Source organism: Pinus tabuliformis, chromosome 9 (assembly GCF_031772625.1).
Source record: "Pinus tabuliformis cultivar Carrire ecotype Pingquan chromosome 9, CPIR1, whole genome shotgun sequence".
Classification (NCBI taxonomy): domain Eukaryota; kingdom Viridiplantae; phylum Streptophyta; class Pinopsida; order Pinales; family Pinaceae; genus Pinus; species Pinus tabuliformis.
Window position 1 is genome coordinate 864,036,131 of NC_142307.1, and position 11,666 is coordinate 864,047,796.

Below are 11,666 nucleotides of genomic sequence, written 5' to 3' on the forward strand. Positions count from 1 at the left end.
AACCGAAACGACACAGAGAATGAAAGCCCATAAACTTTAAGATATAAGACCAAGCAAGAGGAAGACTCTCAATCTTGAAACAATTGAAAAGCCAGGGTTGAAAAGGATGTGCCATTTAAAGAAAATTTGTCAAGAATTCAAGACAAACAACAAACCTAGCCAAACAACAAGATATAACTGAAGAAGAAAAATAAAAAACCTAATACTCCAGTCCGTAGAGATGAGTCAGCCACCTCGTCAATAGACATGAAACACAAACCCAAAGCACCACCTTCACCCACTAGCAGGAGGCTAGCCCCAATTCCCCACTCTTATTAAACAAACAACTAGAGAAATCCATGCAAGGAGGGCTCCCTCATTATCTTGCTTATACAATATACACCATGAGGTTGAGAAATAAACCTCGACTCTCGCATTCTCCTCAATACTACATGCCATGGATCGATACCCACTCCTTTGTTTTAACGGCATGCAAGTAAAGCATCACATACCTCCCACATTAATTGGGAGTGCAAATTACCAAGGGTGTTGGGCACAATAACCTAGGGCCCATCCTTTCTGCATTAACACTCCCATCCGGGGTTTATAATTTAATTTTTAATTATTATTTGAATTAATTATGCAGAGTCATTTTTAATAGAGCTTATTAAAACTGTCCAAAGTTATATATATATATATATATATGTATGTATGTATGTATGTATGTATGTATGAGTACACTCCACTTAGTAGAATTGGTAACTTTGTACATATGGCTACTACTTTTTCACCAAGTAGAACAATTATTTCATAAATGTCACAAGGGCCATTGAACCCACGTAGTTGGGGACACAAAATGTGTGTCATGCCACTCGAGCTAAGTTCCTTTGGCTGTATTTTTATAAAATATTAAAAAATATAAAATAAAATCGTACTTTATTAATATATTTTTAATTAAAAAAAAGGTTTTAATATTGTTTTTTTAAATGATAAAATTTATTATAATTTAATTGTTAATTAATAATTAATACAATTATCAAATTATGCCCCCAATTAGGGTATTGGGAGTTGGGACATTGCCAGGTCAGGGGGATCCTACCACCTTGTTGCCTCCCATCGCATTTAAGAGGGGGAATGGTGGGGCTGACCCACCCCATGCAACACACGTGGAAACACCATTTACCACTTTTCATTCATATGTCAGACAACACTATGCTCGTCCACTATGATATGAGAGATGTTGTTCTCTGGTTTTTATGTTATGTTTGGACTTCTTCCCCACAACAAATGGGATAATTCCCTTGGGAAACTGAGAGTATGGGACTTGTGCTTGACAACAAATTCATAGAGTTGGGGCATAGTTGGTGAAATTTCTCTCAGATTTAGGGATTGGATTTTTGTTATGGTCATGAATCGACATGCACTTGCATTCTAGGTAACTTGGATTCAGAGATTAAAGGACTTCAACTCATTCACTGACCATTGAGAAATTGTAAAGGGATAGACCTGGGGCAAGTAGTGGTCACATCTCTCAAGACACTGATGACAACCTTGGAGCTCGACATTGTAGAAGAAAGAGGCACAATCTTCACCTAGCTCGTACGACCTTGCTTGTTCAGGTTTGGGGGCTGGTCAATATAGAGTAATGTTATCTATATCAAAATTTTTTGGTTCATTCATTTCATTCTTTGGTAATGTTTTTAGCTGGTGGACGATAGCTTGTTATGTTTTGATCTCAGCTGGTGTGTGTGGCAATCTGAATTTTGATGTCTCATGGTGATTATTAGACCCTGCCAGGAGTCTTTCATCTTCTATTCCTTTTCATTTTTTTGATTCTGATAGTTGTTATAGATTGCTCTAGAAACCCAGAACCCCTTACATTTTTCCTTCATCTGGCTTTCTCAGTATCAATCCCTTGGGTCTCTGGATATTGTAGGTAAGAAATCTAGCCTAGTTATTTATTATTTAGTTTAATATGCCCCGGTAGCAAATGTGCTACAACCAAGGAGATGGGGGAAGGGGTCCTCAGGGTGAGTTGCATGCCCAAGCCCAAGCAGAAGATGACGTGGCTATCATCCACTCTACTACCCCCTGACATGCATGAGGAAATTCATCAACTTGAAGCTTTGACCACCAGTGATCGACAAGCTTATTCTAATTCAGAAATCCAAGTGGATGTAGCCAATTAGGTTCCTGACCCTAGAGATACCAAGGGAAGCCAGAGCCAATACCTTAACTCCATCACCCTTCATTGGCAGATGAAAACACTTTTAGGTAGGGTCTTGAAGGAGAAACATGAAGACTGCAATTACTTAATCTCTTCCATGAATGGAATCAAGTGAGTATAATGTTATCAATGTTGTCATCTTGCTAGTTTGTATCCCTAGCTTGCTTAACTTGCAATTCATCTTCAGTATGAGCTAAAACATTGGGATCCAACTGTAACAATTGCTCAAGACTCGGCCATATCAATGTTAGCTTCTTTTATTTTAAAATATCTAAACTTTGGTTAATGGTCAATAGATCTGGTTTCCCTCCTAATAGATTGAGAGTGAACATTGCATGAATAATAATATCTTTGCTAGTATATGAAAAAATTCTAAATAAGGCAATGTAAATTAAAAAAAAATTCAAAATTTATATTTAAATTTATAATAGAAAATCAATTTTAATCAATTTTATTTATTTTTATCAAAAAAATTTAAAATATTTTTTCAAAAGAAAGTATTTCCTTATATATATATATGATTCGTGTTTCCAAAATTTACATGTGTTCATTATAATAAATTATTTATATCTTCACTTTGATAAAATGTAAAGGAATATTTTTCCTTGTAACATTTTTTTCCTTTATGAAATCCATAATATTTATTTTAATTTTATAAGTTTTTAATAGTATTTGAATATTAAATTGTATTTTAAGTTTAAAAGAAAAAAATACATATTTAATGAGAGATCTCATTTAATGTCAAAGAATTAATATATTCATTAATATGTAAGTAGAGGATAACAAATTCCCAATTAAAAGGGGAGGTAGGTGTTTAAGGTTATTTTTCACGCTAGAGGAACAATTGAAGAAAAATATGCATGGAAATTTGGAGCGGAATTCAATATTGTGGCAAAAGCATATTCTTTCTTTAAAGGAATTTTCCTAGTTAGATCATTTTGTCTCATTCATCTAATGGTGTTTGGTTACTCTCAATTGATAACTAGATGCATGAGTAAAGGATCAAAGGCTAAAGATTTGACTAGAAACCATCATCAATCAAATTTGAGATCAAGTCTTCCATATAGAATGCAAGGTGGAATGGTTTCACATGAAGCAACAAAAAAAATAGGATGTGGATCCCAAAGTCAACAAGGATATAATAATGAATAAAAAGGGGGCCTTTTCTTTTAAGGGAATATATGGCATGCATTTAGTTCCTTAATCGCATGGACGATCAAGTGTGAACTCAAAATTGTACTAACTGGAGCCACTATAAAACATAATGTGTCACGTGCAACAATCATTCACCTCCTTATTAAAGAAATTAAAAGAGAGATATATATTTATTAAGAGAAACATTACACTAGCAACAATCATAAAACATAAACATAATGCACACAATGTTTACCCTAGGAAAACCATAACTTCGAGGAAAAACCTAGCTAATGAAATTTCATTATATCCCTTGTCCAAAACCCTGCCAAGCCAACCAAGTGAGACTTCACCGCTCATCTCCTTATACCATTACAATAGAGTCTACACCTAGACTTTTAAAAGGCTTCATTACATGAATTCCGTTGGTAGAAAAACATGGGTACGCTAAACCATGTTCGTGAAACCATTACCACTTGACCTAGTCAACTTTACCTAACAATTTCCCCTTAGACCTTGACTTGGGGTTTCCCTTGATCAAAACTAGCCAAACTAACTAGGTGAGTCAGTGTTGCTCACTCTATCCCTTATGCCCCTCAAATTGTATAACTAGGGGATTTGCATGCCCTCCCTATCACGTAGGTATAACATCAAACTTTACGCTAATTTCCTATGGATACACATGCCTTACTAGGTCTTACAAAAGTATGCCCATTTACATGTAATAAAATTTTTAACTCTATTATAAGATGATAGTATTTTTCTTGTTGCTTCATCATTTATGCTACCATCCTCTTGCCTTGAAACACACCTAGCACTTCGTCGCAATGCTTTCCTCTACCTACCAAAACCCTTGGTCATAGATTTCTCTAGCTCTCACTGTTTCTCTCACCATGCCATTAGTCCAGGTGATACTAATTTGTTGTGTAGATCTCTTACACACAATCCACCAATCAACCATCATTTTCAAATTCTTAAATGTCTTATTGTTGCCATCATCCCCAAGTTTACTTCTTGGAATGGTTCCATGTGTGCTTCTCTAGAAGGTCAATCCCTTGTCGTCTAATTTCTTGCCTAAGCACTGCCTAAGTTCCCTACAACTTCATCTACCTAAGTGCATCTTAATCGCCCCACATATTCACCTGCCTCTTTGCCATCTCCAATACATGATGAAAATATGGACCACATAATTGTATATAATGCAACACAAACATGACTCAAAGGGAAACCAAAGATATTGTTGGACTATCTCCCATAGGTGAGCATCATTGATCCTTTCTGACCTCCTCATCGAGTGCAAATAAAACAATATCCCTTCTTAATCGAGATATAAACCTCTTCACAATTATAATTTTATCCTCTAGACCTCCAAATTGTTGTCCAAAAAAAATACCACTCCTTTTCCATTGTCTCAAAAGTGTAGTTTTCTAGTGGCTATCTCAGATATCCCATGGTGCCACCACCACTAGATGGGATTATTGTTGTTTCCAATGGTTGTGATGGTCCCTCAACTCTCTTTGCGAGAAATGATGGTTCAATCCTTGTTTCCCAAAAAAACAATATATTTGTTTATGACTAGGTACTCCAACATCTTTAATCTACTTTAGAATCACATAGACCAGATTCAAACCTAGATCTAGATCCCTTATTTTCCTCACTACTCTTTGCTTCAAACCCTTTCCATCAACCTCTTCTTGCTTGGATTTGTAACTTCAACCACATAACTCAGATCTTGTCATTACTAATGACTGTTGCATTTATTAAAAAATCCTTGCATCTTCACTTGGTTTCACATTATCTCTTCCTCTTTGTGCCTTCACCTGGTAGAATGCTATCTTTTCCTCCTTGTGACATCACCTAGTCTCATGAGACTTGGGCTCATATAGCAGTGGATTCTTCTCCTATATGCTACAAATACTCATATATATCAACCCTACTATCACTTCCTATACCTCTACATTCATTGGTTTGAGATTCACCACCCATGCACTTGGTATCCTTGGCTTTGATTACATCATTCCAATTTTTAGAAGCATTATATGCCATCTCTCCATGCATCCAAACCTTTAGTTTCTCACCTTTACTATGTTGATTTTTCAACAACCCTCTAAGCTGATAATTGTTCTTATGATTTTTCTTAGATTGATAATTTCTCACATTCATTATTCAACATAAAACAATTACACAAATAATTCCTAGATAATCATAAAGAGACAACCACACAAGAACATAAGAGTTTATCCTGGGAAAATCTGCATGGGAGAAAAACCCAACAACCTTTCCTTATAGATTCAAGTCAACAAGAGAGACATCAAAGTCAAGATGATAGAAAAATTGACCAACAAGATAACAAGAAAAACTTCCACCAACAAGCCAAGTCAACCCTCCACAAATAGTTTCTTGAAAGCTCAGTCAAATTTGGTCAAGGTCTATGATTTCAGCCTCTCTCTTCCACAAAAAACTTGGACTTCACAATAGAATTTACCCACAGAAAAAGTTGGATTGCTTTCACACATGGCAGCAATAATAGAGCTAATATTTCACACATGCAAGGTCTTCTATCTCCTTTGACTTCCTTTTAGTCTTCAACCTTCTTCTTTTGTCTTTCTTCGCATGAGGAAGCAAAAATATACTTGATTTGATGAGATGTGAATTATCTCTTGGAGAGATGTTGAATGGCCTATTTATAGACTTCTTGAAGGGTCCAAATAGGTGCCTCTTGGGGTAGATCCGATTTGATCATGTGAGGGCCGACTTGGTCAGCTTTTGGAGCCAAAAAAAATCTAAAATTCAATTTGTTTTAGAAGGTATTGGATAACAAGCCTTCTAATTTTCTTTGAAAAATACAAATAATAGAATTTTCTTTTGAGAATGAATAACATGCATGTAATAATTGATTAAGTGATATGGTTCATCTGCACTCGATCTCAACACCTACACACAACCACAAACACTCAAGGATGACAAGTGATCTTCCTCGAAAGATCGTTAGCTCAAAACATCATAGAATCAATATATGTAACTGTTACAAACATGTAAATATAGGGAAGAATCATAAATTTCTATTAATCATGAATCAAATGGTACAATTATATGTTCAACAAATGAGATCCTCTCCTCAAGCTTATAACATGGTATCCTCTCCCAATACAGTAGAGATCTCGCGCTATAGTGTGGATACTAGATTTAACCCCCTTTCCTCTTGGTGAGATTATAAAGCCTTATTCTATCCTTCGGGAGAATGCATCTAGCCACCTAGGGGTTTGAGAATTTAGGAAACTTTTACAATAATGGACCCTTAGCTAACTCATACTCAAGTGGATCAAGTTGATCTCCTTGGGAATAGAAAAATCTAGAAACATTTTTCACATTTATGAGTTTTTTCTCAATTATCTCAATTATGAAATAATTATTATCTCATAATTATAGTGTTTGGAAAAATAATTATGAGAAATTGCTCAATTATGTAATTCCACCCTTTTATCATGGGATAAATCTTACATAAGTAAAAGAGAAGGTGAAAAGGGGTGTGTTCTAGCCAAACAACATAGGTAAGTTGATATTGGGTTTCTCTCACTATAATGGAGTGGAAAATAGGGTTATAACATATTTCATTATGTATTTCCCTTTTTTATAATAATATTTATACTTTTATAGGAAACTATATTTCATTTCCTCCCAAGTACCTATGCTTCCTCCTTAGGAAACTATATTTCATTTCCTCCCAAGTACCTATGCTTCCTCCTTTTAGTCCGATAAACTATCTTAAAGAAGCACCTTTCAAGGTTGAAGGGAACAACCTTAACTTTTGGAAATCCATTTAATAATTATAGGTTCTACATAAAAATTCAAATTCAAACAACAAGTATTGAGGTCTTTTGTATCAAACCACAAAAAACTAGAAGAACTAAAGAATTAATATTCTTTATGTTAGCATCATCAACAATTTCCCTTAAAGGAAATGGAAGTCCTCTTCTTCTTCTTCATCAACATGCATATCATGCCTTCTTTATTATATTTCCACCTCATATCATTCCTCATGTCCCTCCTATCTATCTCCCATGTTAAATTAAGTATCGAGTCCTAATCAAAATATTTATATCTTGTTCCATTACATCCAAACTCCCGAATATACAAATATGGAATCTCTATTGGCATTATGGCTAATGTATTGTCCTTGATGGAAACCTACTTGATAAACATGCCAACATGATGGTTATGCAGATGCTACAGATGGTATGGACAGAGAAATGACAGTTCAAAAATAGATTAATGTTAAAGGTGAAGTTTGAGAAAGTATACATGGATCTTATGAAGAAGGGTTGCGTACATACGCAGATCCTATAAGGGAAATTCGCGTAAAAAATCTGAACCATGGTAATTTGAATACTAGGAGTCTTTGCCATGGTATTGACCCATAGTAATGGAGAAACAATGATTATTTTATCCCGTTAAAGTATACCAATGACATTACCAAGGGATTTTCCTAAGGTATTGGCTAAGGCTAAAGCTATGTAAGGGGATGTAGATCAAGATGTCAAGTGGGCAAGTGATGAATTGTTTATGAATGATTTAATCTAAAATAGGTGTGTACCAAGGAAACTGGACATGAATCAGATCTAATAGATCTAAAGAATACATGTGCTTGATCTATTTGTGTTTGTAACTAATAATTTTAGATTTATGATGATGGTGTGAATCTGCATATAATGATGTATGACTGAAACAGTGTGTGTGGGCCAAGACCTGGGCTTGACAGATATTGCAAAGATATGATTAAGCGATTTTAGATCTACAAGTTGATTTTCTTCTGAATGGTCGCGTACACACGTGGATCTGCTCCTATAGGGTCACGTATACATTCTGTAGTTTGTTGAGATATGTAACCTAGTGTTATGCATGATAGTCACGTACATATGTTGATTTATACTATGGTAGTCACGTATATATATGTTAGGGTTTGCAGTGCACTTTGATGATGACACCTGATGAGTTATGCTCTATTTTCTGTTGTCTATCAATGATGTCTCTATCTTGATGATTTGTGTCTGACTATGATGATTGGGCTGGTTGATTGGCAATGATGCTTCAGTGTGGGGATCTGTGATTTGTTTAGTATTTTGTTATTGTTATGTGTATGGTTCAGTGATTGATTCAACATTACAATTATTCATGATTTAGTTTGTAGCAGTTTAAGATATGTACGTAGGTGTTATATAGAGGAGGTGCGTACATACGCGAGTCTTATTCAATACAGTCGTGTACAAAATTTGTTTTTTGTTGTTTTTGGTTGGGTTCTACATTCAATGATTTGATGCTTCAGAAATTCAATTGATTTGCAGTGTTATAGTGTCTCAGATTCAATGCTTCAGTTTGATATATTTGTTTGGGTTTATTGTTGATATGGGTCCAGTTTGAAAATGTGATGAAAGGTGGCCTACAAGTTGTTTGATGATTATTTGATAGGTGGATCCAGTTTGAAACATTCTAAAAAGTGGTCCACAAGGAGCTGAGGGTTGCAACCTTCAGAAAGGGGGTAGGAGCTTTCATCCAGTAGAAGTTGGTAAACAAGATTAGGGGGTGTAGCTCCCTTCCAGTAGGAGTTGGAGAATGAGTGGAGGTTGTAGCCTCCTGTAGGTAGGTTCCTGCGTACTGATAAGAGTCTGCATCAGTACAAATGTAATGAATATTTTTCTTTATATCATAAGAAAGAAGACAGAGACAACAACAACGATGGTTTTCTCCCACATTGGGTTTCCACCTAAAAAGTCTCAGTGTTCTATGTGTGCTGCTCATATGTTATGATTTATTTATCTTCTTTACTACATACTAAAAAGTAATTAATCTATTAATGCAATGATTAACGATAATCATATGATATAATACATGAAAAATTCAAATATTCTAAAAACTATATAAAAAATAAAAAATAAAAAAGTGTATATATATTTATTTATTTAAATTGTAACCAAAAGATTAAATTCTTATCTCTAATTAGTTTATAATTAGTTAAAAAAAATATTTAAATTATATCATTTTTATCAGCCTATAATATTTTATATTCACTCTTTGACTAATGAAGTGATTTTTCTTATTAGAATAATTTTTACTATATTTAGGAATTTGTTATAATCCTTTATTTATATATTTCCTATTCTTGGTTATGTTATTTTTATGATTGTTTATATATATATAAGTTAAATTAAATTAAATGAAATTATTTTAAAATTAATTAAAAATAAGTTTTCAATTATTTATATTATTTCTTCCCCTTTTTTCCTCACCCAGTCAAATATAGCCATTTTTATAGTCATTTTCCTTATAGCCTTTGGAAGGTCTTATTTCCCTATTTAACTTGCCACTATGATCTAATTCTTCTTCTTGCCTTGATGATGAACCACACAGGTTGGTTCAAAACACGTCAACCTAATTCTTCCAATGTGATTTCTTCCGAAAATGTTTCAAATATACAAAATATGGATCACAGAAGCTTAAATTTTAAAATCTGGATATATTTCGGTTTCTTTCTCAAAACTATCATACATACACAGGTTGATTTAATAACAGTGATGTACATCTTTCAAAATATAAGATTTGAGTGTTTGAGTTTAAAATATTGATTCCCCCCTCCCCACCAGTATTTTTCCCAACAATTGGTATCAGAGCAGGTCCCTTAGAAGAAGCTTGATCACTTAAAGGGAGATCCATCAAGATGAGTAGTCAAGAAGGAGCATTTTCTATTAAGCCACCTTTGTTTAATGGAACTAACTTTGTATTTTGGAAAGTCATAATGAGAGCATTTTTGCAGGCACTTGGAGCTGATGTATGGGAAATTGTTGAAGGTGGATATCAATACCCATCCTCCATCCCCACAGATGATGCAGGGAAGAAACAATATGATACCAATGCAAAGGCAGTCAATGCTATCTTGGGAAGCTTCACTGAATCTAAATTTGTAAAGGTCATGTAGTTGAATACAACAAAGGCTATATGGGACAAGATTGTCCAAAGCTATGAAGGAGACACTAAGGTAAAAAGTGCTAAACTTTAAATGTTTAGAATTCAGTATGAGACTCTTATAATGCATGATGATGAAATTATTTCAAGTTTTTTCCTTAGGTTTGATGAGATCATTAGCTCAATGAAAAATCTTGGTGACGAAATAAAGGGTTCTACTACTGTTGAGAAAATTTTAAGATCTATAACCTCAAAGTTTGATTCCAAAGTCTTTGCTAATGAAGAAATGCAGGATTTGAAGAATCTCACTGTTGAAGATCTCCATGGGATTTTAACAACTTATGAGATGAGAAAAGGGGGTCAATTAGATATTAGAGAAGCAACATTCAAGGCTACAAACAAAGGGAAGGAGAAGGAAGATCATAGGGAAACAGGTTACATTTCAGACAAAGAAGAAGTGAATTTTGTGAAGAAACTCCAAGTAGGAATTGGCAGGTTTAAAGGTAAGCTTCCTTTAAATGTTTTTCTTGTGAAAGAGTAGGTCACTATGCCGCTAAATTTACTTATAAAGAAAATCATGAGAAAGGGAAGAATGTTCCAAATAGGAATGTTAAATGAAATTTTAATAGCAAGAAAAGTTTTTATACTCATGAATATAGTGAATATTCTTCCAATAATGAGGATGATGAACCAAATCAGGATTGTTAGTTACTTATGGCATTTGAAGAAAAGTGTGTGGATGAATCTTATGATGTTTTTATTGATGCTCTAGAAGAAATTGATAGACTTGGGGTTATAAAAAAAAATCAAGACAAGGAAATTAGTATGTATAAGGAAAACTAGATTGTTGAATAAATAAATTAGCTAAGAATTTGTCTAGAAGAAGTTAAATTAGCTTAAGAAGATTTGAAGAAACAGGTTTTAGAAAAGGAAAGTCACAATGAAAACTTAGAACTTGAAATTTTGGGTCTAAGAAAGGAAATTGAGAAAATTAACTCTCAAATTTTCTAAAGGATCTGGGACATTAGAAGAAATCATTAAAGTTGAATTTTCTCCTCTCTTCAATATTGGTCTTGGATACAATCCAAATGATGAAACATCAAAAAATATGAAATCTTCTGAAATAGGTACAGGAAGCTACATCAATGCAGTAAAAGGAAGTAGTCATTAGAATTATAGACCTCAACAAAAGAATGAAGGATCAAATATTTCCCATGCAAAACAAAGAATGAAGGATCAAATATTTCCCATGCAAAACAATCTTACCATGAACACAAGGCAATCTACTCAAGAAGGTATTATAATCCCAAGTATTCCTACTTCAATGGTCAATGCTTCACTTGTCACAATTTTGGTCATAAAGAAGTTC